Genomic DNA, 27500 nt, shown 5'->3' with positions numbered 1-27500 from the left:
ACATATGTTCACACTGGGCATATGTTAGTGGGAGGTCCAATCAACTAACGTCTACTTCCCACACCACCCCAGCTAGGCCGGTGAGACATACAGACACGCAATAAAGCTAAATACACCGCTGCTTTCCAGACCACCGGCAGGAAACTACCAGTGAGAGAGATCTGAAAGGTCTACACTTTAAACATGGGTCACGGGGTCCCTTGTGGGACACCAGAAATTTCTCTTATAGGCAATCCAATAATGATTGATGCGACCAGGATGTAGCCGTACATGGAACAGTAGGTTGTGCAAGTCTGATAACACATGGTTTGAAAAAATGTACGACATGTGTCCCGAGACAAGGAGAGTGTGCAGTGTGTAGGGGTGTGTTCATACCCCAGCTGCGCTCACAGTAAGTATGAGTCATGAGTGCCGTAGAGGGGTGACAGGTAGGAGAATCATGGGTATGCAATAATGGGCCTAAGTGTGCAGGTGTTGGTTGGCAGAGATGGATTAGTACCGCCCCGTGGAAGTAATTAATATTCCTATGTGGGCATAACAGATGCCCATACCTCTAAAACCTGAAAAGCACTTCTACTGGATAGTCCGTAAACCATTGGGGGAACACATAGGAACTATATCAGTGCCCTGTACCTGATTATCATGGACGTCTGTGATTACGAATCAGAATCTAACACAGTCCTAACTAAACCCTTCCAGAACTAGTGATATTAGGTGGACAGGTGGCAGAATACACATAATGACTAATGACAACATGTATGAGTCATAAATAGCATGTACCTCGTCAAATGTGAATGAATACATATGCCCTGTGACTGTCAATGTGTCAGGTTAATAGAACTAATCCTCTAAATGTGTCCCTGAGGGTGTCGTGCAGTGTCCCTGATACAGTGTTCATTCTCCCCCATTCGTATGTGAGGTCTGCTAGTGATGAAAAGCACATATTCAGCCGACTACCTGAGGGAGATGATAGCATAATAGGTTGGGGTTACCACCTGTTCACCTTTGTGAGGGGCACTCCCCTCTGGGCAGTTGTGTCCTGCAAAATGAATGTTATTATGGCACATGGCCTGTGATTTCGGGCAAAGAATCCATATATTGTCTGTAGTGGTTGCATAAAACAATTATGTTGTATCTGAAACACCTAGATGTTATAGGAAACAGTATTAGAACTATAATGCTACAAGAATAACCTTTACTTATGCAAACCGGTGAAGTAGTCAATTTTCTACTGGCTGTGGGTATGTGTTGCCTTGCCAAATCTGACATCTCTACATATAGGTCCTATAGGGCTGCCACCTTTCCAAATGGCCAAAGTGGGACCTGGTCCGTAGAAATGTCAGACGTACCAGGTCAGAACATACCTACAGCCGTGCATAGTACAGAAATATACGTATTAGCACAAGTCAAAGCTTAGTCTAGCAGCAGTCAAGTTGCTTATGCTACTTCACATACCATATAGAAGTGTCATATATACAATAACTGTTACATCCAACTATTAGAGAAACATAGAATATAATATTGTCCTGTAATCAGGACATTTGCTATGCCTAGCTTATTTTTGCATGACACATATGCCTAATGAGGGACTGTCGCACGCAAAGTGGGACAGGTGTTAATCCTAAAGTCTCACTTCGGCCAATTTAAAAGGTGGAAAACCTACAATAGGTATGCGGTAGTATGACCAGGCAGACAGATGTGGATCCCAAAACACATTTACTTGTCTGCATTGCAGAGTATCGGTTCCCATGTATCAGCCAGATGGGAGCAGATTGTATGAGGAACACGCATATAATATGATTAACTCACTGGACAGGCCACCGATTCTGTACAGTCGAATGCCATACCGTCGCCTAATGGTCAGCCATACCCAATACTGTAATCATGTAGTCCAATGTAATAGGCATCACAAGGGATTGCGCCCACCCAGCGTGAGTGACAAATGCAAGCACCAATGTTGGTGCATGTGAAAGTGAGGGAGCGAGCGGGTGTAAGCGTGTTTGGCTACCAGTATGTGAGTATTGCACTATTAAAGAAATGTGGAGTCTAAACAAGTATAAGAAGCTGTAACCAGAGGTCAGCAGTGCTTAACACCATGCAAACCCATGCACAACCACTCCCAACTACTGCAATGTGCCTTAATCACTCCGTATCCAATGGCCTTGTTCTGGTCGCAAACAAAGAACCATCCTTTGCAAGTGTTGGTAGCAACACCCTGCTCACACAGCTAATGCGAATTACCAATACACCATGGCAAATATACAGACAATAGACAGTACCACACACATACCATACAGCACAGTCATCCAACAGTATAGCAATGTACTGGCAGATATGTCCGGACCACTGGTATTTGCAGACCTGGCCGTCTTGTGTTTAAGTGTGTGAGAATGCCCAGTATGACCATTACGCATGTTGTCGACTGACATTACTGCCATACCTTCATGTGTTTTAGCATGCCCAGTATGGTCAACTGGATCGCATGTGTTACATATCCAGGTAGTCAGTACTGTGGTGCCAACCTCTGCGTTGTACACTGACAGGTGGCATTGACTGTTGCTACATTTCTGCACAGCATGGGGGGACATCCAACTGTATCCACATTCTTCCACAGCACCGGGGGGGGGTGCATATGACTGTTACATGTTTACGTTGGAAGGGGGGAACAGCTGACAGTTGTACACTTTTGCTACTACTGTACTGGTATGTCAGGTACTCAATTTCAGTGTGTGGACCTACCTAATGTGCTGGCTAGAGGCATACCAGTGTACTCCAGATCTTACGTTTAATCACCAACATATTAGTTTCAGACATCCTAGCCTTCATAACCTACATCCAACTGTCTGGCCTGCTGTAGTCTGTCTGTGTGTGTCTGTGGGGGGGGAGGTCATTAATTGGGCATATTTAGAGGCCACTGTACAGCATTTGTCTGTGTTGGTCTACACCTGTCCAGCTGGGTGAGACTTGTGTGGGCTGTATGGACACATATGATGTTCAGCCCATTACCTGCAGTGGGCTAGGACACCCTGTGTACTACTGGCTACTATTGTGACCACGGTATGTGCTGCAGATGTCACGGTGCCACTATGGACGTGTACTGTCCACTGCCCTAACATTCAGCCACCAATTCCCTTGCATGCTCACATCCATACCATAGCTACAGGTAAAAACACATTCTAACACAACTGCCAATTGGTAGGTTGATTGACTTACCTTGAGGGTGTGCCAGACCTGAGGATGGTGCTGGAGGGCTGCCTATGTCAGATCCACACAGTGCACTTCCTATACATGGCTGAGCACAGGTAGTGTCATGTTTGGCATCCCTTTTACTGTCTGTGCGAGTCAGAGAGGGTGACATTCCCTGGATACCTACTGTGTCAGTGCATATGCTATGCGTTGCCTCTTTGCCAAGGCCAGGTCATACTGGGCATGCCTCCTTCCGCCTATTGGATCTGGCTCAGGTAGTTCCTCCTTCGAGTCACTCTGTGCCTGTACAGGCCTTGGCATTGTTGGGGGGCTGTGTGGCCCTGCCCCATGCTGTTTCTGCTGCAGCTGTTTCCGCAGGATCATATTGTGTAGCATAGCACATACCATAACAATTTGGGTGCATGTAGCTGGTGAATACTGCAAGGCTCCACCGGATGCCAGACACTGGAACTGTGACCTGAGCATCCCAAACACACACTCAATTATATGTCTTGCCTGTGCATGTGCCTCATTATGGCATAGTTGTTCAGGTGTGTGTGCATTTCTGATGGGTGTCATCAGCCACAGCTCCAGTGGGTACCCATCATCCCCCACTAGGTGACCATAGGGGATGTCCATATTGGCAAAGGTATGGTACAGCTGCGTCAGATGCCATATATTGGAATCATCATAGCTTCCAGGGCAGCCAGCACACACATTCAGTATAATGCCCTGGGCATCACATACAACCTGGCAGTTGATGGAGGAGATGCCCCTATGGTTAATGTAGGCCCTACCCAGCTCACCGGGTGGTGCTTTGATGCGTACGTGCATGCAGGCTATAGCACCCACTACCCCAGGGTAGTCTGCCATTTAGTGGAAGTGATGCATATTGCTGGTCAACACTTCACGTGTGTTGAGGAAATGTAGGTGCTCACTGGCATGTGGTGGCATGGCATCCAGGAACTGGTGGAATACTCTGGATGCAGATGCCTGTGAAATCCCCATGCTATCCCCAGTTGTGCTTTGGGAGGTACCTGTGGCTAATATACCTAGACCTACACATACCTTGGTATCCACTGGGATGGGTTTCCCTCAGCCTGTTCAATGTGTCAAGTGTCACCGGCACAGCTCAACAATCTGCTGTAGGAGGTCTCTGTCCACCTCATAGTGCTCCACTATCTCCAGCTCATGTAGCTCCTGGTAGGTTACCTTGGGTCTGTACAGTCTTTTCTGTCTCCTCACTGAGGGTTGTTTAGCAGCATTCACATCCTCACCACCCTCAGCCTCCTGCACATGTTGGTCTATGTTGCCTGCTGCAGCCATTCTCATTTTGTTGGATTGTTTTGTAAAATTTCCCCGCTTGTATACACTGGTGGTGTAGAGTGTGAAAAAACCCATGTGTATGGTGCTTGCTCACTTTATAGTAGTGTTCTGGGCCGGGCTGGGCCTGTAATCTGCTGATTGTGATAATTATCACCTGTTTGCCCAGCTTGTTCACCTTGACTACTCTCCTACTGCTGTTGTCCCTCCCAATTGCACTAGGCAGGTACAGATACACCCCTAGCTTAGGCATGCTAAGGCAGGAGCAATCCCGAGACACAGGGCTCCAATGTATGTACAGTATGCCTGACATCCCCACCATGCTTTCACCTATATTCGAGTCCTGCACCCGGCTATCTAGATACATACACTCTTGGGATCTGCATCACACCCTGGGGATAAACAGGACTCAGTATTTTCCACCTCGTTTGCATAGTGTTGTCTTCTAATGCATAGTTACATGACCCATACTGAGCCTCCAAAATAATAACCACTGCTTACTGTCGCACAGATCCGCACACAACTGGTTAAAAGTGCCTTACTATCACCGTATTCGATGTCCCTTGTTCTTCCCAGCAACAAATCAACTGGTCTCTACACACCTCGAACCCGGGACCCTGCACACCACAGACGATGTGCTTTACCACTAAGCCATGGCAGATATACATACATCTGAGGTGATCACGTACAGATCATCCAGCACAGGCATTCAACAGTATAGGACATGTATTCCATCATGTAGATTTATGCGTGCTAATGTCCACATATATACATACATATATATATATATATATATATATATATATATATATATATATATATATATATATAGATACACACAAATATACATATACACACACATACGTAGATATAGAATATATATCACAACAGCGGACCATGTGACACCAAAGCATTAGACAAGAATGAAAAGGAAACCACATGCGCCTCCTGCATTATGTACTGCTGTTACTATCAAGGTAAGTGTGTTTTGTTGCGTCACATTTGTCAGACTGTATTAAGGGTTAGATTAGGGCTGCTGACATTTACTCACCAGACCTATTGGCGAATGTATGTGTATGTCTTGCCAACCCAGTCTCTTGGGTGATTGTGACATTTATGGACACTATATAGGAAAACAACAAAACATGCTCAACACAACCTGGAGCTAGCCATTTACAGATACCAGCACATAGGATATGACTGCCAAACACACACACCTATCATGCCTTGGAATAGAACATCTATCTGTCTATTCTATCACACTACAACATTACGCAGTTACAGAACGTGCTATAGAGATTACTGGAACACAGCACTCCCAGAGGCATACTTCTAGGTGGGTGACATCATCAGCAATGGAAAAGACGCCGATAGGGATTGTATGGAGTGTGAGCAGTCTAAAAGCATTATTCTGTCCCCAGATAGACGAAAACACACACACAGTTGGCATGGCTGGGATGAGAACACAGACTTAGCTACCTTATCACACTACAGCATTACGCAGTTACAGTATGCGCTACAGAGATTACTGGGACACAGCACTCCCAGAGGCATACTTCTAGGTGGGTGACATCATCAATAATGGAAAAGATGCCGATAGGGATTGTATGTTGTGTGAGCAGTCTAAAAGCAGTATTCTGTCCCCACACAGATGGAAATACACACACTGTTGGCATGGCTGGGATTAGAACACAGATCTAACGACCTTATCATATTACAGCATTACACAGTTACAGAACACGCTACCGAGATTACTGGGGTACTGTACTCCCAGAGGCATACTTCTAGATGGGTGACATCATCAGCAATGGAAAAGACACCGATCGGGATTGTATGGAGTGTGAGCAGTCTAAAGGCATTATTCTGTCCCAGGAGACGGAAACACACACACACAGTTGGCATGGGTGGGATTAGAACACAGACCTGAGTACCTTATCGCACTAAGCATTACGCAGTTACAGAACGCTCTACCAGAATTACTGGGACACAGTACTCCCAGAGGCATACTTCTAGATGGGTGACATCATCAGCAATGGAAAAGATGCCAATAGGGATTGTATGGAGTGTGAGCAGTCTAAAAGCATTATTCTATCCCCAAGTAGATGGAAACACACAGTTGGCATGGCTGGGATTAGAACACAGACCTAACTACCTTATTACACTACAGCATTACGCAGTTACAGAACATGCTACCGAGATTACTGGGACACAGCACTCCCAGAGGCATACTTCTAGGTGGGTGACAACATCAGCAATGGAAAAGATGCCAATAGGGATTGTATGGAGTGTGAGCAGTCCAAAAGCATATTACTGTCCCCAGGCAGACAGAGACAAACATACGCCAGTGGTGTGATCAGGACAACTGCCTAGCTACGGACCACTATTACAATACTACATAGATATGAGCTGTGCCACAGACACTACACCTTTCAAGACTGTCAATATGACCTTCTAGGAATGCGGACATTGACATGGATGCTGCCAGTTATGATGTACATACCTGTGAACCAGTGTGTTCAATGTAGGAATCCATCCTGAAGTGGGGTATGGCCATCTGTTGCCTGGACGACCACTTGGCTATACAGGGTTACAATGGCCATGCCCATACAAATAGAGGCACATAACCGACACAAGGTGTCACTGGGCATGCTCACACACTTAGTAGCACACGGCCATTTGGAATGCACTATGTGTCCATCTACACAACGTCATACTGGGCATGCTCACACACAGTAGCAAAGGGCTGTTTTGTATGCACTCTGATTCTAAACACGGAAGGGCACAGTGGTGTTGATAGTTGTCATTGTTAGCATGAACAGTGCACTACATATATCTGACACCGGTCTTCTACACAACGTCTGCTGCTGTCTGTCACCTTAGATGTACCAATCTAAACATGGCACACTAATACCACCCGTGGTGATGTCCTGCCAGGAGTGTCTACTTTGCCCATATAGTGCCATTCATAGACGAATGTCCTGAGACCAGGTTAACACCCTGACACCTATAGGACAACTGCATTGTATGTGTATGCTAAACAGTGCTAGATGTGTAACATTCGTAATCACAGCTGCCAATGTAGATCCAACAATGGGGAATACTGACATCTGTGCAGTAAGGAACACCTGGCTGAAGGCTCAGTTGTGCACAATAGCACTACCACCGTATACCTCAGATACAGACATATGGGCCATAACACCGTTACGGACAGCTCCATGTGGTGGTGTCCCCATGTACATGAAGGCCACACACTTGTACTGACCAGTACAGCCTCAAAAGCCATCACAGATGTGTCAGGTGCAGATCACAGTGTCAAAAGCCGCATTCTAGGATGTAGACCTCAGACATCACCATGCCCTTGGACCAGCAACACACATCCATACATGTGGTAGAACATATATTAGTACAACACCATGTGACCCATGACCAGTGGACTGTACCTAGCTCTACAGCAACTGTGCAGACTACCCATGTACTGACACAGTTGCATCATGTGTTATGCAATGCAATGATACCACTGTTCGTAACCAGGTTGGCTGTATATATAACAGGGGCCCTGGGTCATATACAGCTGTAACAGATGACTGTGGCTGTACACCAGTAAACACCCTCATGTTTAGATATGACATACATGTACCTGCCATGGATATGTACATGCCCCACACACATACAACACATATGTACATAGCATAGCTGTTGCTGTCCTTTGTGCAGACAGGTGGCTACAGCAATTACACACAAGCACATGGAAGGTAGGTCCATGGCTGTTGAATGCTAACAGAACATAAGGTATGATAGCAATGTTGACTGAGTTAACATTCCCTCTGTACTGGTTACCCATGACAACTATCATATCATACAACAGTCCATGTGTCATGTATGTCATCACACATATCCACCAATTGCAATGCCTACAAACATGGCTAAATGACAAAAATGTAGGACCTACACACATGTACATGTAGTGATATGCGTTCAGCTGCCATGCGTGTGCAGTAGCTGATGTTTGCAGGTGATCTGTGTCTTACTACAACATGCAGTTGCAATGCAGCCCCATCATTGCCAACTGTATATGGTGAAATACTGACAATATGGTAAGATGTACATCAGGTATGGACGGATGTGTGGACATAAAGTGGTGGGCCATCTTTGCAGATGGATGTTTGCTGAAGAAAGCTCACAGGTGTGTCACAAGCCATCCTACCATAGCATGTGCAAACACTAAACTATGTTTCTATTAATTGAAGGAGAAGACATACAACCTACACAGCAGTCAGGGTGTCACTGACTATAAATCACTTGACACCTGTAACACTTAAGACCTCCCGTGTGCATATATCAGCACAATTTCCAAAGGTAGTGTCGGTACACATTGTAATGTGGGGAATACTGCTGCATGTCTGTCATACGTATCATAAGACAGCAGGTGTTTGATTCACAGTACTGCCATGTGTGTTTGCTTGTGTATCCATATATGCCACCTATGGCGGGGAATACATCCCAATTGTTACTCACACCCCTGTACACTGTTGTAGAAATCTGTAAATACTGCAGTGTAGAAAGCAAGACGTAGGCAGGGGTGGGGTGTGTATCACACACATCTGAGCTATCTGTATGTGCATGACATAGGTGCATTCAATTGTGGACTCCACAGTTTGTGTGTGTATGTATGTATGGTTGTCTAGTCCATGGAGCAAGGATGTGTGTTACCATAGTGAACAGATAGGACCCCTAACCCCTCCAGGTGATGCAATCTACTACCCTGTTGATTCCATCGATCTTAGGCATTACTGACTACCTGTACATGTTCATTCTCTGTGTCGCGTCATGTGGGTGCACAGTACTGTAATGGTGATTACATCATAGACAGGGGTCCTCACCTCAACACTATCAAGTGTGTGTGTGTGTGTGTGTGTGTTACAGTGTCATTGCCCCGTGTTTGTGGGCGTGTTACTGTGTCTGAATACATGTGTGTGAATACCTATATGTGTGTGTGTGTGTGTGTGTGTGTGTGTGTATGTGTGTGTAGTTGTGCGTTCTCATCTTGTAATGTGAATGTGTATTACTGCTACACAGTGAAGCCTCAAGCTATCAACTGGCTCTACCCTTGTCATCAGCTAGACCGCTATGTAAACTCCCCGCCCCATGTAACTGTACCTGTGATGTCACCCAGTATGGATGTCACGTCTCTAGCCACTGTAGCTTAGTACACAGCTCCCATGCTCATGGATCAGTAGATGTGTAGACATCTTTGGAATGTCAGCCTTTCTAACAGTGAGGTTGAAGCTACGTATAGCATGCTGGTATTGCCATACATGCCTGTGAGTAGTCCACATTTACACATGGAAAACAGCAAACACTGGTACTCAACGGCACATGCAATTAGACCTGAAGGAGGGAAGCAGGACATCATTGCCAAGATGCTGTTACTGTTGTTACCAAGACACATACTGTGAACAGAAAACAATGCATTCTAAACCTGTACTACATGGTATGTCTGTTGCATGTCAACAGTACACAACAATTGTAATCTACACTTATATCCCTAGTCTATTCACTCTGTGCATCAGACCATATGAGCATGTGCCTGCATCGATGGTGTGGATGACAGAGATGCAGCGCAGGCATTATCATATGCACAGGGTGATAATGTTTGCCAGGAGCCTAGGCTGCACCAGTGGATGACATCATGTGTGTGGGTTAGGGCCTGTGATCTAATTGGCCATGTGTGGTTATTATGCATGTGAGTGTTGCTGTGCCCTACAGATGTTTCTGGTGTGTGCGTTTATGTGTGCACACAGTTCTGCCATGTGTCTGACCTACACAGGGGTATTATTGACAGCTCCAGACTGTACAGACCAGGTTTTACATCTCACGGTGTCCGGCCACAGCCACGTGACCTGTGCCTGCCAGGGGTTGCACGGGCACTACCAGGCAGAGATGCAGATTGGGTACTGTCCGATGACACATGTCCACTGGAACCGTTTCCCCATTAGGACCATCCAGAGCCACGTCCATGTGGCCTGCTGTGTCTTGGTGTGGACAGCACAGCAAAAGCTGCACAGCTGCTGCTACTGCCACTATGCGAGGGGGCATGTGAGGTAGCTCATTCACGTAGACCTGCACCAGGTGACATAGCTGGCCTACATCCACGTGCCCTATGCCTCACTCTTACCAGATGTTCCAGCACAGACAGCTCATGCTTGCAGATTGTCATGCCATGGTCAAGGATTCCAACCATGTCACCCAATTGTCTGTCCAAAAATCAGCAATCTGCTGTTGAGCATTTGCCAATGCCTGGATGTTGTCATTTAAAGAAAGAATAGCAGCCCTCTGAAGCCTCTGCCCTTCTCTGTTCTGCCGTTTAGCACATGCCTGTGCTGCCATTATAGTCTGAAACATGCGTCTGGTGACACCAGCTGCTGCGCTCTGTCCTGCAGGGGCATGTCGGCCAGAGGTCCTCCTACAAGCAGCACTGGCCACATACCTGTGTGGCACATCTCCAGTCATTTGACTGACACCATGGTGTGAATACACACCTTCCATAGCCACCACACATTCCTGTTCCAAGCTACCACATGCTAACTGTCCTTCCTCTATGGCCACTGGTGATGGGGTATGTGTTGGCATGAGATCTGTGTGTGGGGATGAGGGGGATATAGGTGGAATGGCAACCAATGGCACAGATTCAGCCCCTGACAACCCTGTCTGTGCCTCAAGCATATGCTCATCATCACTGCTAGAGTCTGTGGGGACACTAACATCAGATGGACCGCAGGATGGTAACTTACCTACATCACCTGTGAAGGCAAACAAAGACTCTACATTACAATACAGACACACACACACACACACACACACACACACACACACACACACACACACATACACAGATGTGCATGACCATTGAAGGGTATTATGAGGCGTCAATATTGCTATACAGTGTGAAATACAGATAGTGCCATTGCATGGAATCATGAGGCGTCTTTATTGCTATACAGTATGGATTACACACACAGTGCATAGCCATGACTGTGTGCATACACAATACATATATACCGTGGATTGTGTCCCCACATCACTGAAGTGTATACACAGTAAACCATGATGTGTAATGTGTGACACAGGTCACCAAAGGACATATGGATGACACCCCTGCACATCTGCAAACATATTTTGGCTGCCTGGCAGCCATGTCCACACATGGCAGACTTGTCAATACACCATGTCCCACATGACATTTGTGTACCACACACATGAGGTGCATGGCTGACAGTGATGTCCAACAGCAGCAAGGGAAATATACTGTATCTGTGGCCTGATGTGGCTGTCTGTGTATGTATGTGGATGCTGTACAGGTGACTACTGCCATGCTGTGACACAGTCAGGATATTCAACACGTCTTATGTGGTCGAATGAAGTTATGCCTCCACAAGCTGTGCACAGGCTTGTAGGATGTCCAGTGTTCCACATCTGCAATATAACCATTCAACAAAGGCTATAGTTGGACCATGTGTAGCCAATGTACAGCAGGGTGTACACACAAACACATCACATCTACTGTGTGTTGCTACATGTCTCTGACTATCCTCCATGGCCATGTGTGAACATGTGTTGGCTAAACGGTTGTGATGGCCATCTATCACACATGTCTGTGTTGTCCCATATGACATACACCCATAGATGTTAGATACTCCACTGTCCACAGGGTTATGCAGACAAAGGGTTGTATGTTTGGTATGTGGGGTATGTTTTATGGGATAGTGAGACAATGTTGCAGCCGGACCACTACATGTCATGGACATGTCAGATGGCACATCACAATGTGTGCACTCATTGCAGGGGCATATTCCACAATGGTGAATCCTGTGGGCTGCCCATACTCCAGCTCACTGTGTAGTACTGTCTGTGTACCCCACATGTGTAGTTCTGATGTATAGTACATATTCCTAAATTGAACAACATCTCCACCTTTGTATGCACAGCTGTCCACACATCTAGCAATGACAGTTTCTGAGGTTTCATTTCGGTGTTTCACTTAGTTTGTAAGTAATGCACATGGGTAGCCAGTGTGATGGATTAAAGATGCGACCTGTATATTGTGACCGGACCATACATTATGTGTACATGTGTTAACTGGCCACATGGTGAATAGATCTGTACATTAACATGCCCGATACTTATAACTGTCTCACCTGCAATGGCCTGCTGTCTCTGCGGAATGCCAGAGGTACCTATATAGGGGTGACACAGCAGTATGATCATTATCTATGACTGTATGACAGCTAAAGGATGCAATGTCCATGTTAACGCATTTGCCAGTACAATTGGATATACTATGGAGTATGCACATGTGTGCATACACAGCATAACATACTATAGTATGCGGCATGTGTGTATACATGCCTTGCATATGATGTTACATTACATATTGTACAGTGGCCCATGCAACTATATGGGATATAATAGTTATATGTGCAGTAGTGACTTACCAGGCAACTCGAGACTCTGTGGTTGAGGGACACCCACCTCCACAATGGCAGCTAGGGTTTGTGGATGCTGTTCTGACGGTGTCTCCAGGTTGGCCAGTAGCTCCTCGGTACATGTGAGTGGGGGCTGGGTTGGTGGCCCACCACCTGTTGCACCTTGTTCCCTGGCAATTGCATTTGCACGCTGTTTCGCATATCTGATCGGGTTCATGCAGTGTCTGCCCACCTGCTGGTATGTGCGGTTATGACCACCCACATCATTAACCCTCCTGCAAAGTTCCTGCCACAGGTCATCACGCTGCTGTGCATGCTATGGCACATGGCTAAACAAGACATCATAGTTGTCTTGGAGGTTAGGTATAAGGGCCTCATCCTCCAAGCGGGTATAGGCTGGGAACCTTGCTCACGGCATATCTGGAAGACATAATGATGGAGACAGGTCACAGTATCTCAGAGATGCACAGAGATACAGCTGCACATACATGTGTAGCACATTTATTACATATGAACAGTTGTCTTTGCAAATCTTCATGACACTGACACCACTGACATGTTTGTGTCACACACATGTGACACCCAATGGGGATTGGATATTATCACTATATATGTGTGTCACCTGATTACATTGCTCATACTCCATGTGGATGCTGTCTTGATGTGGGCATGTCTGTTTGCATGTACTGGTGTTCTTACCTATCAGCACATGCCTGGATGTGTCCACATTAATGCTGTCGACCTTGATGCTGTGTATATGTCACATATAAACACATACACTGCCTTAACGGACATGACCTGTGACAATGCAGACATGCACATGGAAGCCTTTACATGCTTGTGTTTTGCCATATACATCTACATGGCACTGTACAGCAGTTCAACATCCTGCCACGTATCGCCTGTGTTGCACATGTGATATACATGGGACAATGGCTATCCAGATGACATTTGCAGGGATGGTTATCAACTATAGCATGTACGGCCAAGGTCATGTAATAGTCTGTATGCCCTGGGCTATGTATGAGCATAGGATGTAAGGTTTCCTAGCTGTAGCCGACAGCCATGTTTCCGACGCCAGATGAAGCAGTGCCACATAACTGATCCAGACGGTTAATGATACATCTACCATGCGGTCATCACACCATGTCTGACAGAGGTGAAATGTGCAGCTTTGCTGGACAGGGTTGCATAGTATGGCAGGATTATGTAACGTGTATGGCACAATGATATGTCCAGCATGTGGCGATCCTTGTATTAGGAAGTAGGATGTCCATGATGTATGTATTTCTGATCAGGATATGTACGTGTAGCATGTCCAACATCACAGTGTTTGACATGTCTTTATGCAGGGTTGGCATCATGCTACATAGTGGAGATGAGGATTGTGAAGGCTGGTGTCGCCCATCCAAACATGGCAATACCCCTTAAAGGTGATATGTGATCCGATATTGGTCACTTGAGTGAAGAGTATGGCTGTACAATGATCTCCATGTTCATGGATGGCACCCTGTCATGACTAGGGTTGCCTATTATGACTACCTAACAGGCTTGGTGACGTCACTTAGTCAGGGAGGTAAACTGCACAGCACCATCCCTTACACACAGTGTCCATTATGTTGACTGCTACCTAGGTGGTAGTTCATGGGTACAGGGTTATTAACCTAGCGGTGACAATGCAATAAGCAGCTGTCAGATTGTGCGCATATGTCACACGCCTCAACCACACAGCCCATTTTGTATGTCGTCCACAACACTGAGTCAGCTATTGCTCCTAGGTCATAGCCATTCACATACTTACATAGGCAGATGCCTCCCATTTGTCTGTGTGGTATGGGGTACAATGAGGGTGAGTACAATGAATTAACCCTGCTTTACTGTAGCTGCCACTGGTGTGATATGCACATATTACTCAGACACCTTTTGTACTGTTGGTTCTGTCAACAGTCCACTGGCAGAACACTCCTGTGACATCAAAGGTACATCTAGTATACTGAGTGTAGGTGGAACACAGTATGGGTGATGATGTCCTATGACCTGTCACAGGTATGATATGCAGTGTGAAATCATCCGTACTGTCATCTACATCTGTACTGCTAACAACATATACATAGATTAAGGTTCATGGACTTTCAGACCAGACTCAGCAGGGTAATAGTGCAGTGCCTCCCATTATGAGTGGTGTCTCCACTTTGTGGGTTGTGATAACTGTTGGTGTGCACCATTCAGTGTTTTCACAGACTGACATGAAGCTATGTTTTACATGATGTGTATGTGTAGAGCAAGTTGTTTTGCCATATGTGTATGATACAACCAGGGATGTGGACAGGTCCCATGCAGCCTGAGTGCACCTTGTACCATCATAGTTATGGTTACAGGGGCTCTGTAGTGTTCATGGATATGTGATTGTGTACCTGTTGCTGGGGCAGTGCATTTATGTTATCAAACACCCTATCTGTATTGCTTATTCATGCTCAGCACTTGATCAGAGCATGTAAGCACTTCATGAGCTACTAATTACTAGAGCACATAATCCTCCTCATTACATACAGGTAAACACTGTTTGTATTTACATTTCCCACTTGCTTAGAGTAAAACAGCTGTTGTACACACTTTCCTCACATATCTAGTGGGAAATAGTTAAATATTCAGGCATGTCCAAGTGTCAATTACCAGTGTTTTCGCCTGCCTATATGATGAATATGGGCATCATGAGGCAATATAAAAATTGTCTCATGTACACAGTCAATACTCCCCTCCTAACATACAACACTACAACCTGTGGGAATTGCACATATCTAGCCATGCTGGAGGTAAAGCTCTCTCCAACCCAGACTGAACCTGACAATCATGTGGGGATGTTAAATGTTTGCACCACACCACACTCATCACATAGTCTCACTAGATCTCCACCACCACAGGCCACACATAGTAAGACTACAACATTTGCGGAGCTTCTCAATACTACTCTGTCTAGGCAACAGAGCAGAAATGCAGGCAGCCCCCATCACCCAACACAACACCAATTACTTATAGCCCACAGACTCAGTGTGCCCATCAACCACAGCCAATAGGGTGATATAACGTACTCAACACACTAGTCATAGGTGACTCTGTAGACGGTCACACTGATGTCCCACTCAGCAGGCTACACAAGGTGATAGTCACTTTCAGCTGGCTGTCGGGTAACAGGATCCGCAACATAACCTATGCACTCAGGTCACTCCTCAACAGGTACAATATGACTGTGTCATTCTCCATGTTAGTGTGAATGCCCTGACATGTAACTTCCTGGACTACATGTACAGAGACATGGAATAGCTCTCCAATCTTGTAGCCCAGGCAGGTATCACCCTAGCCCTGAGAAGCATTTGACATTTGTCCAGACTGATAACGCAGTACAAGGACTGAATTATTTACTTCAACAATTGGCTATGCTTCTGGTGTCATTCCAAGGGTATCCAGTATCTGTCTGCTTTGAATGACATGGTCGACAGAACACGATGCTTTGGCACAGATGGCCTGCACCTGTCAGCCCTGGGATTACGGATAATGTCTAAGGCTCTTGCTGCTCCTATAGTGCCTGTTTTAGGCACAGTTTAAATAACATATTCACCACCATAACAGGAACAGGCAAGCAAAACCTGAGGGTAATGCTACTCAGTGCTTGACATCTTCATCTCAAATGCACTCATCCAAGGCACTCCTTGTAATTGACCACTTCGATATCTCTGCAGTGACTGGGACCTGCTTCTAGGCTTCTGAGAGCACCCCTGCACTAGCAGGCTATTACTCATACCACACCTTTCAGTCATGTAACCAGGACCGGAACACCCACGGCGGAGGTGTGTCCATATTTCCCAAGGATATACACAATCCAAGTGCAACTAACTCTGGCCATAACTGCTATACAAATTGTAGCTTGCTACAGATTGCACACCATACCCCATGGTTAACGGTCCTCACTTCTTGGTGTACTGGAAAGTAGGGTTCAAACAGAAACTACTGATATGCGACTGACACTACCCCACCATTAACAGGGATATCTACTCATGTACCGACACATTAATCCAACGCTTTCTGGGATTCATAACCTCCAATCGGCTGGATCAACCTATCCACACCACCACCAGGGCCAACAATATCCTAGACCTGGTCATTACCAACATGTGTGACTGGTGTTCCACACCTGGGGTTATCTCTTCATTGGTCAGATTCGAATGTATGCTAATCACCTTGTTATCCACATCTCAACACCACACCCTTTACGGAAAACACAGTACAATATTTCTACAAAGCCAACTTCAGGCTTCTTATGACAGCAGTAGTAAACGTCATGACACCCGTGCAGATGGACAATACATTTACAACCACTGAATCATACACAACTGCACTTAATTAGCACTTAGACGACTGCATGGATCATGCTATACCAAACAGATCCATGACGGTACCCACCAGAAAATGGACGCCACTCTGGTGGTCCACTGCCATGGACATAATGTACAATAGAAGGAGACTGTTGCAAGGTAGAGTACAATCCCATGAGTGGGGGAGCTCCCTGGTCAGCCTCAGTAGGAATCTGAGATCCCTTATCATATCCTCCAAAGCTAGCTATGTAAACATTACCGCAACTCATTCCAAGGACTAACACAAAGCATTTTAGAGGTATGTCACTACTCTCGATGGTGATACCCACATCTGCTCTGACATACAGCAGTTAGGCACGAACATTACAGTACTGACTGATATTGGCAACATCCTGGCAGATAGGTTCAGTGCTAACTTTACACCCCCTCTCACACCCTAAAGGGCCCAAATCTATACAGGAACAATGCAGAGTCCCTGTGATCACAACTACGCAGTTCAAAGCTGCACTCTCTAAAGCCAGGAACACAGAATCCATGTGACCGTACAACATCCAGGCTGCAATTTCCACAAACTTTAGAATGAAATGTCTCCCTACTTGGGCACTAAATTCACTAATAGCCCTGCATCAGGCATTGTGGCCCCTGAATGGCATACAGCAACAGTTATCACACTCCACAAAGGTGGCACCACAATGGACCAGGGGAACTATTGCCTTATACGCCTGACTAGACTGTTCTGCAAGGCTATGGAGAACACCATCATGGATCTCATTCACAGACACATTGGTGGCCTCCAAACCTTTGATCCCACCCAGTTTGGATTTGTTAGGGTCAAACCATGCCTCCTAAACCTGGTGGAGTCCTTTGATACAGTTACCAAGGCAGCAGATGAGGGTAAGGAGGTCCACACAACCTTCCTTGTCCTCTCAAAGGCTTTCAACACCATTCCCCATTCTGGTATTGTCAACATACACATCCACCTGCACATCATCCCCTACGTCACGAGATGTTATTTAAAGTGGCTCATGGACAGAACCCACACAGTGAGGGTTTCATACCCTAGTTCCTACTGTAAATCAGTTACAATTGGTGTCCCCCAGTCCTCGGTCATAGGGCCCCTCATGTTCGGTATATGCTTCTCTGAGGTACAAGCTAGCACAGAAGGACTTACCCTGAATAGGTTTGCAGACAACTGCAAACTAGGGGCCATGATTGATTCATCAGCTGATACAGACACCCTCCATAAGGGTGTCACTGGGATGGATACCTGGTGTCAATAACATGGCCTCAAGCTGCATGCCACAAGGTGCATAGACATCCCCTTTGGATTACACCAATCACTCGCAGACTATCACATAGGTGGTAGTCCCCTACATACATAAGACATAATAAAGGATCTTAGAACCCAAGTAGATAGCATCCACTCCTTTGATAACCATATTGCCAAGGTGGTGTGGATATCCTTCTACTTGGCCACCCTAATCACTAATGGGTTTGTAGCCAGAACAAAGGCAGCCATTGTGCCTCTCTACTTATGACTTATGAAACTCATTAAAGGGTACAACACCCCATTTGGGAATGTACCTTATGAGACAACAGCAACGACTTTAAATACCACAACATTACCACACAAGAGGATTACTGACCTCCGAAGGATGACGTATGCAGCCCAACTACAGAAACCCCAACTGTACTCATTTGCATACCGCATACTCAGAGGTGATCTTTGCTGAACATACAAGGCCCATGTCCAAAACGATATTGATGGATATGCTCCACATAAGCAAAAGCCACTGAGAGCCACATGCTCTGGGATATGTACCTAAATGCAACAATGACTAGGACGTGCTGGAAGGATACATTCCTGACCTGGACATTCACCATGCTTTGGAACATGATTCCTATGTATATCAGGCAGGGACCCTCACTAGCACTCTTCAAGAGATACCTCAATGGGTGGATGGGAGACTGACATGTATACCAGGGATCACTGCAGTGGCTCTGCTGTACAGAGGTGCAGGAAACTAATGGCTCTGCTGTTCACAGGCACAGGACACTAACCTAGGGAGGTGCTGCAAGTGAAAACACTGTAGTTAGGCTTACGAATGGACTTGGCCAGAGAGCATAGTACTTAACTATGAACCTATGAAGCTATTACATGTCCTTTGTGCATGGATAATTGACTAGCTCTTCCATTTCAATTAGCTATCATGCTGATACACTGTCTGGTGACTACAAGTCATATGTACCCTGTTATTGTGCATTGTACATGCCAATAGACATACTTGATGTTTGCAAAATATAACAGTAATGCTATGTAAAATGCTATGTAAAATGTTAGACATATCTACCTACAATACTGTACATTTCACATTTTTGAAACAATATCCCAAAATGCAAATCATAATTGCACAGCAGGACCACCTTAGACATGTTATTCTCAGTTATACGCCCATACATATGCCTACTGTTACAGTATATCAACATATAATATCCACTGTTATGGCACATACTTGTTAGACAAACCCTGCCACTGACAGTGGCTGGAGTGGAATTTTGTGTTTAAAGTCCTTATGTAGCATCCCTTGTGGTGTATGAGGTGTTTACCTTGTGGCCCACAGCAGTGCACACAATCTCTACGAGCATTACTATGCTCAACAATATATCACTATCTTTTCCCACTATATGCATATGTTAAACTCCTTTAACATAGCGAGACACTGTAAAAAGCAATGGAGATCTTGCTTTCTCCATTGCTTTTCCTACAGCTCTGATGTACTGCGTAAGCATATGCATGCGCAGTACATCAGAACTGCCACAGAATATCAGACAGCTGCAGAAGGGCAGCAAGGAGGCATTATACAATGCCATTATTTAAGAAAAATAATTATTTTTTTTAAAATAATGTCATTGTATAATAATACCACTTCTGGTGGGTAATGCTGGATTTACCCACAGTTGTCTTTGTTTGGCCACTCAGGCTTTGCCCTCGTGACCAAACCACACCAACCATGGGTAAATCCAGCATTATCCACACCCAGGCGTGGGTTATTGCTATAATATAGTCTCCATATCCTTTGTTCATAACGTTCGGTCGTGGCGGAATGTGCATGTTGTGCACATATTTGAAGACTCAACCGTTGTATATGGCATACCCACGGATTCAGGAATGCACACACTTCCAGCAACCACATTACCATTCACAGACTCCCAAACCCCACAATACCGAACACTCAAACTCACGACAGTCAAACTCCCAGAACTAACACAAACACAGAACACACACACGCACACAAAGACACACTGCTACCCATCACATCCAAACAAACCATCCTACACTACATATGGCCAGGTGGCCATGCCCCCATACACACCCCATGTGGGTGGCTGCACCCCCCCACACCACGCCTACTGTAATAATCTACCTCCGAGATAGCACGAACAGACACATGAAGCAAACACACACACACACACACACACACACACACACACACACACACACACACACACACACACACACACACACATTACAGTCTCACGGAAACACACACCACACTCAGAACACACACACTACAGCAATCAGAAACACACTTAAGCACAGTACCTACCTGGACCGCAGCACCAGAAGCACTAACTAAATGTCCCTTAACACCATGATAATAGTACTCGCGTTTCTAGTGTTCCGGTACTGTGGTCTTTCGGTCTTCAAGCCTCGTGATTATGGGTGTCGGTATGTAAAGCATTCGGTATTTGGTAGTATCCTATTTATATGTACCTCCATGGTTGTGTACATGTTGTTAACCTATCTATATATTTGCATATATATGTATATCCGTATATATCGACATATATCTCTCTATCACCCTTTCTATCTCTATATTTTATATATATATATATATATATATATATATATATATATATATAGAGAGAGAGAGAGAGAGCACACCTTTCATTGGGTACATGGCGGTGTACACTATTTCCTGAACTCTGCCCTTTTATGTTTTAACCTGTCACAATACACACCTGCCATTGGTACATCTTAGGTAGCTTAGTGGTAGGTGATTGTGTACATGGTTGCGTGTTCTACTCCTGGCAGTGGTCGTTTTACCTCTCAGAGCAGGCACTATTAGTACAAGGGTGAATAATACAAATTTCAGCGGATCTGGCCAGCTTTACCCGTGATCTGCACGATATTCAGCAAAGGTTAGACCTGTTTTGCGCATATCCATGTAGTCATGTTTAAGCAATGCTTACCGGCACTTGCCGGCGCAAAAACCCGCTAACATGTGCTTAAACGTGCTCTAATGACCTGCATCCAACATCCATTATTCGGGACATTGGAATTACGTAACAGCCCTTGCTGGTCGTGGAACCGGGAACATGCACGAGACAGTCAGTGGCTTTACCACTGGGACATCTGGGATATGTACAAGTGTTATGGTGTTTAGTATGTGGACTGTACTACGGCTGTTCCTCCATACTGCAAACAAATGTGTAACTCAGTTAGTTTACATATGGATGATACCTATTAATGGTATGTCCAAGTGATGCTTAATGGATGTGCTCCAGCTATGGGAATCCATGTCACAGTGAGCCACACACTGTAATGTGCTACACCTTGCCACAACCATAACTGGAGAATGCTGGGGTGACAGATACCTGTCATGGGTACTCCCCATGCTTTGGAACTACATCCCTGATTACATTCTATGGAGCCCCTCATTAACACACCAGGGAATCCTTGCAGAGTGGGTGGGGAACAGTGGTTATACCCCAGGGATCCTGCAATTGGCTCTGCTCCACAGAGGGACCGTTAGTTAATTAATGGGGTGGTGACAGCAGACACATTTTGGCTAGGCTGATGAATGGCCTCTGACAATTAGGCATGTACCTACCGATGTACCTAGGAACCTATACATACAGTATCAACACATGCTGTTAGCTTAATTTACTGCTCAGGTGTTGACTTACCTTGTACCAATAGCTGTTGTGTGTGCAATAGTTGAGGGCTGCCTATGTAGGATGCACTCAGCAGACCACCTATACATGACAATTTACAGCTGGTCGTGTGTGTGTGCCATCCATTTTACTGTGTGTGCAGGTGGAGAAGTGTGTCAGTCCGTAGGGGCCTACACTGTCAGTGTATGTGCTAAACGTTCCCTCTTTGCCAAGGCATGGGCCTCTGTGCCTGTGATGCCCTTGGCAATTGTGGTGGGCTGTGAGGGCCTTCACCATTATTTCCCTGTTGCAGCTGTTTCCACAGGATCATATTATGTAGCATGGCACATACTATGAAGATGTGGGCACACGTGCCTGGAGAGTACTGCAAGGCTCCACCAGATATGTCCAAGCAACGGAACCGTGATTTCAGCATCCCAAACACACGGTCTATGATGATTCTGGTTGTGCATGTGCCTCATTATGGCGTTCTTGCATGGGTGTGTGTGCATTTCTGATGGGAGTCATCATCCATGGCTCCAGTGCATAGCCAGCATCCCCCACAAGGTGGCCATATGGGATGTCCCTCCTGACAAATACCTGGTACAGCTGTGAGGCATGCCAGATGTGGGAGTCGTGGTAGCTTCCAGGGCTGCCAGCACACACATCCTTGATAATACCCTGGGCATTGCACACGACCTGGCAGTTGATGGAGTGGTATCCCTTACAGTTTATGTAGTGCCTACCATGCTCACTGGGTGGTGACTTGATATGTATGTGCATGCAGTCTATTGCACCCATTACCTCTGGGTAGTCTGCTACATGGTGGAAGAGGCGCATATTGCTGGCCAACTCCTCCTGAGTTCAGGGGAAGTATATATGCTCAATCGCATGTGGTAACATGGCATCCAGGAACTGATGGAGTACCCTGGATGCTGATGCCTGTGAAATCCCCATGATATCTCCAGTTGGCCTTTGAAAGGTACCTGTGGCTAGTATTCTCAAGCTTACACATACCTTCGTGTCCACTGGGATGGGTTCCCATCTGTTGTTTCTGGCTCTGAGGTGCGGCTGGTACAGCTCAACGATTTGCTGTATGATGTCCCTGTCCACCCTGTAATGCTCTACTATCTCCAGATCATCTAGCCTCTGATAGGTTACCCTTGGTCTGAACACTCTTCTCCTCCTCCGGGACCTGAGGTGGTTGTCAGCATCATCCTCCACACCACCTTCAGTCTGCAACACATGGTGATGAATCACAGCTATGGCAGCTCCCAACAAGTACATTGTAAAAGTTCCCTGTCTGTTTACACCGATGGTGCAATGTTTGGGAATACATGAGTGTGTGTGAGGTGCCTTCACACTTTATAGTATTGTGCTTTGGAAGCTGATGATGTCATAGGGTGTGTATGTACAATCAGAGCTGCAGGGTATCTTACTTATGTGTTTTACCGCAGGTACTGCTATTGTGGTGCCTTTGGTGTTGAATTACATTTAGCTGCTGTGGATCACCTCTTGCCCTTGCCTTCACTTTTCATAACAATTCCCCTCCCATTGTCAGGCATGCATCCAGCAGCCTGCTTTCTTGTTTTGTATTTTCCCAACCCAGGATTGTGTTGCGAAATGTGTTCTATAGCCGATCTACTGCAGGTTTGCTTTGCTCTGCGGTGACAGTTCTCTTTTCTTTGCAATCCGGCACCTCCCCTATCCTGTTCTGCAGGTTGCTACTAGCAGCCTTGTTAGCTACCGTCAATGGCCCACTGTGAGTTAATAGGTGTTAATTACTCAGCTGTACTCCAATTACCCTACTGCGGCATTTCCTTATTGTCTTCCCGTAACCTTCCTGTTTCAGCTGTGGTGCGCGCCACATGCAGCCATTTACCGGGTTTCGAGCGTGTTATCATCCATGTACACATGCACCTTCGGTCACCTTGTGTGCTGTCAGCTAAGCAAAGCTATGGCTACATCCACACACCTTTCCTGCAGCTTTGCTTAGCAATGGAAAACACGGATTAGCAATGCTCCAATGTGCTTTCAGCTATGGTGGCACACCCCTCAGCTGATGTCATGTATACCTCCAGGCCACTCCTCGGTGTTGTACCACTGTGCCGTGTGGTACATCCTTAGGCCGGCGGGACGTTTGCGATTCAGTATTACTTGCCTCATTTGCATGGCATTGACTACTAATTCATAGTTACTGTGCCGAACACTGTCACAGACCCTAAGCAACCCTTGCACCTTGGCTGTGGTGTAGCATGCATTCCATTGACTATTATGGCAAAATCATGATTTGTGTTACATTGCAATTTTATGACATCTATATATATTTTCCTTGTGTTCCCATTTGCGCACACATGCCCTGTGGTTGTACTTTGCGTTAGTGTGGCCATGACATTAAATGTTATTTTTTATGTGTTGTGCATGTTTTTTTATGCCATTGGCTGTATATTTCGCCATTGGCATATGTTAACTTTGTAATACGTACGTTTTGTCCGCTTTCATGGCTCTGATGTACTGTTTGGAAAAATGTAAACCGTTTTTTTTTTTGTTTGTTTTACGTTTTTGTATGCTTACGCTACACCTGCACCACTTCATGAATCTCTATGTACCTTCATTTGCATGCTGCACTACTGTGCATGGGGTTATTAGCATACATGAGCCGAGAGCTGCGCAGATCTGGCATGCGCTGGTAGTGCTCGTGGAATTGGATCGTACCTGAATCACTCGGCGGCCATATTTGGCATTAGACCACCTACGCTACGCCTGCACCTGGTGCAAGCTTCATGAATCCTGGGGATAGTCTATCCATGTGAAATGAATGTGCTGTAGTTAGTATACTGAGTACTGCAGACATATATCCTTGAGTAATGAATGTCATGTACTTAGAATACTAAGTACTGCAGGCATACATCCTTGTGTAATGAATATACTCTATTTAGTATGCTAGTATATCACTGTGTAATTAATGCACTGTAGTTACTATACCAACTGCCAGTAATGATACTCCTGAGAGTAGTGGAAATCTGGTTGATGATGCTGTCTACAAAAGTAATGTTATATGGCTCATGTGGTATTTTACAATAACATTAACTGATTCCTAGTTTCACTATATTGCATATTTCTTTACCACTCACAAATATTTTATATACAAACCATCAATGCTATATATGCCTTTTTACTGCATTTATTACCCTGCCTTGTTTTAGTCTGCCATTGCTCATAATATTATGACAGCTTCAGCTACTCCACCATGTCAGAACAGTATTATTTCTGCAATGAAAAGGTGACATGAAATCAGTTTGACTCTCATGAAACTCTCAGTAGAATAGGACAGAAGAAAAAAACACTGAATGGTAGCTAAATGGAAGGGCTTCCCTTGTGCACTTTCTCTTTTCCACACTAATTTCACAGTGCTATCAAAAGCTTCAAATCTTTCAGATGTTCACAGCCTTTGCCTCATGATATACCACTATCAGGAGATATTTTAGTACCAGAGGACCTGCAAGCATGCTGCCAGTCAAAATGTTTCTCAACCCTGACATATTGCATTATTTAACAGCACAGATCTGATCCTTTCTCCTTGGAGACTTCTACAGGCCTGAACTATAGCAACATCCACCACTCATTTACCCTTTTGGAGTTCATTCTTTGTGTACTTTAAATAAATTAGCAAAACATTTTCTGCCTGCACTGTCTTTTTATGGGATTCACAGCACTTTATGTCTGAAAGCAATGCTCACATCTTAAAATACTCAGTAGAAAATAAGGTGATATGATCGCCATCCCACATTGTTTAGACTGAATAATCACATTAAGGTAAAATAAATTAAGAAATAAAAGATATCATGTCATTCCTGCACATGAAACTGTGAACAAATCTAATGCACGTTAAATTCTTAAAATAAAGCTAAAGCTGCTAAATTAAATGACCCTTCATTTCTTAGAGCTTAACGTTCTACTGGTTTTCATCTAAGTAAATCATTTCATATAGGAAGCACTAAATATGTAATTTTTACAGTTTAGCTTGTACCACACTTGCTTATCTTTTTCTTTATTCCGAACTTAAAGTTCAATTAATCAGTGAAATATAAATTAAAATGTTAACCTGTACATCAGATGAATGATATGGAGGAGTTAGCCATAGATGACTAGAGTAAATGAAAGGTAGAAACTGTGGTGAAAACAATGACATTTAAAATGCAGTACTATTTTTACATGAAAGCAGCTATGTATAGATAAATGGAAAGGGTCACATAAAAGAGAGAAAATTGATTAGAAAATCTCTTACTTGTATTCTAAGTAACTATAAAGGTATGTTTTGTAATTGTGTTCCTTTGAGCTACGTACCGGTGCTGTCTTTTTTCTTCTTTAAGAGGAAAACAGCCAGAGACATGGGTGATAAAGTCACTGCCCATGTGTAACACATGTGGAAACAGTGCACCTCACCTGGTAATAAGAGATACTAAGGTAGTATTTGCACCATTTGCAGTTGTAGAGTACTGTGGGATAGCATTGACTGCTCACAGAATGAGAACAGCAGCAAAACCAGCATGGCCAAGAATGTAGAAGCCATAAGAGATGCAATGATGTGGACACCTGTAACACTAATGGTGCCATTTAATGTATTCAGAAAGGACAGAGTGCTGCAGCATGCTGCCTTGGTAGTATTATCACACATACACCTACACAGCAGCCTGTGCCATGTAGTGTGCCATACATAGACTGAGAAGGAGCAATTTCCATCATAAAGGTGTGGGGCATGTGGAGGTATAACATGAAGATGCACCTTCAGTACTGGTCCTTGCTGTATTTCAATAGATGACACTTGCATGGCAAACTTTACAAAATCAGAATTTGTTTTTTTCAGGACTGTCTGTCTGCTCAGGGGTGTAGACTTTCTGCACTATACCACATGAACTGAAAACTGCCATCTGTGGCAAACCTGGTTGGACCTTACACAGGACATGCACAACAGTCTCCAGAGATTTAGATGTGCCATACTTCATATAGCTGCATAGCACACAAGGCATGAGCAGTTACTGCTGGCCTCTGTGACACTGACTTTGCATGCAGTTTAGGCATCTCTACACGAACTGCAGTGCTTTGCATATAGCATACTTGATGGTGTTATTCCAGTAGACAGATGCAATTATAACATCCCTTAGTGAGTTGACCTATGTGCATTTTTTTCTCTGTGCAT

The sequence above is a fragment of the Protopterus annectens genome, chromosome 10.part0 (genome assembly GCF_019279795.1).
Source record: "Protopterus annectens isolate FY-2018-M chromosome 10.part0, PAN1.0, whole genome shotgun sequence".
NCBI lineage: Eukaryota > Metazoa > Chordata > Ceratodontiformes > Protopteridae > Protopterus > Protopterus annectens.
The sequence above is the reverse complement of the archived record's forward strand: the minus strand, read 5'-3'. Positions refer to the sequence as shown.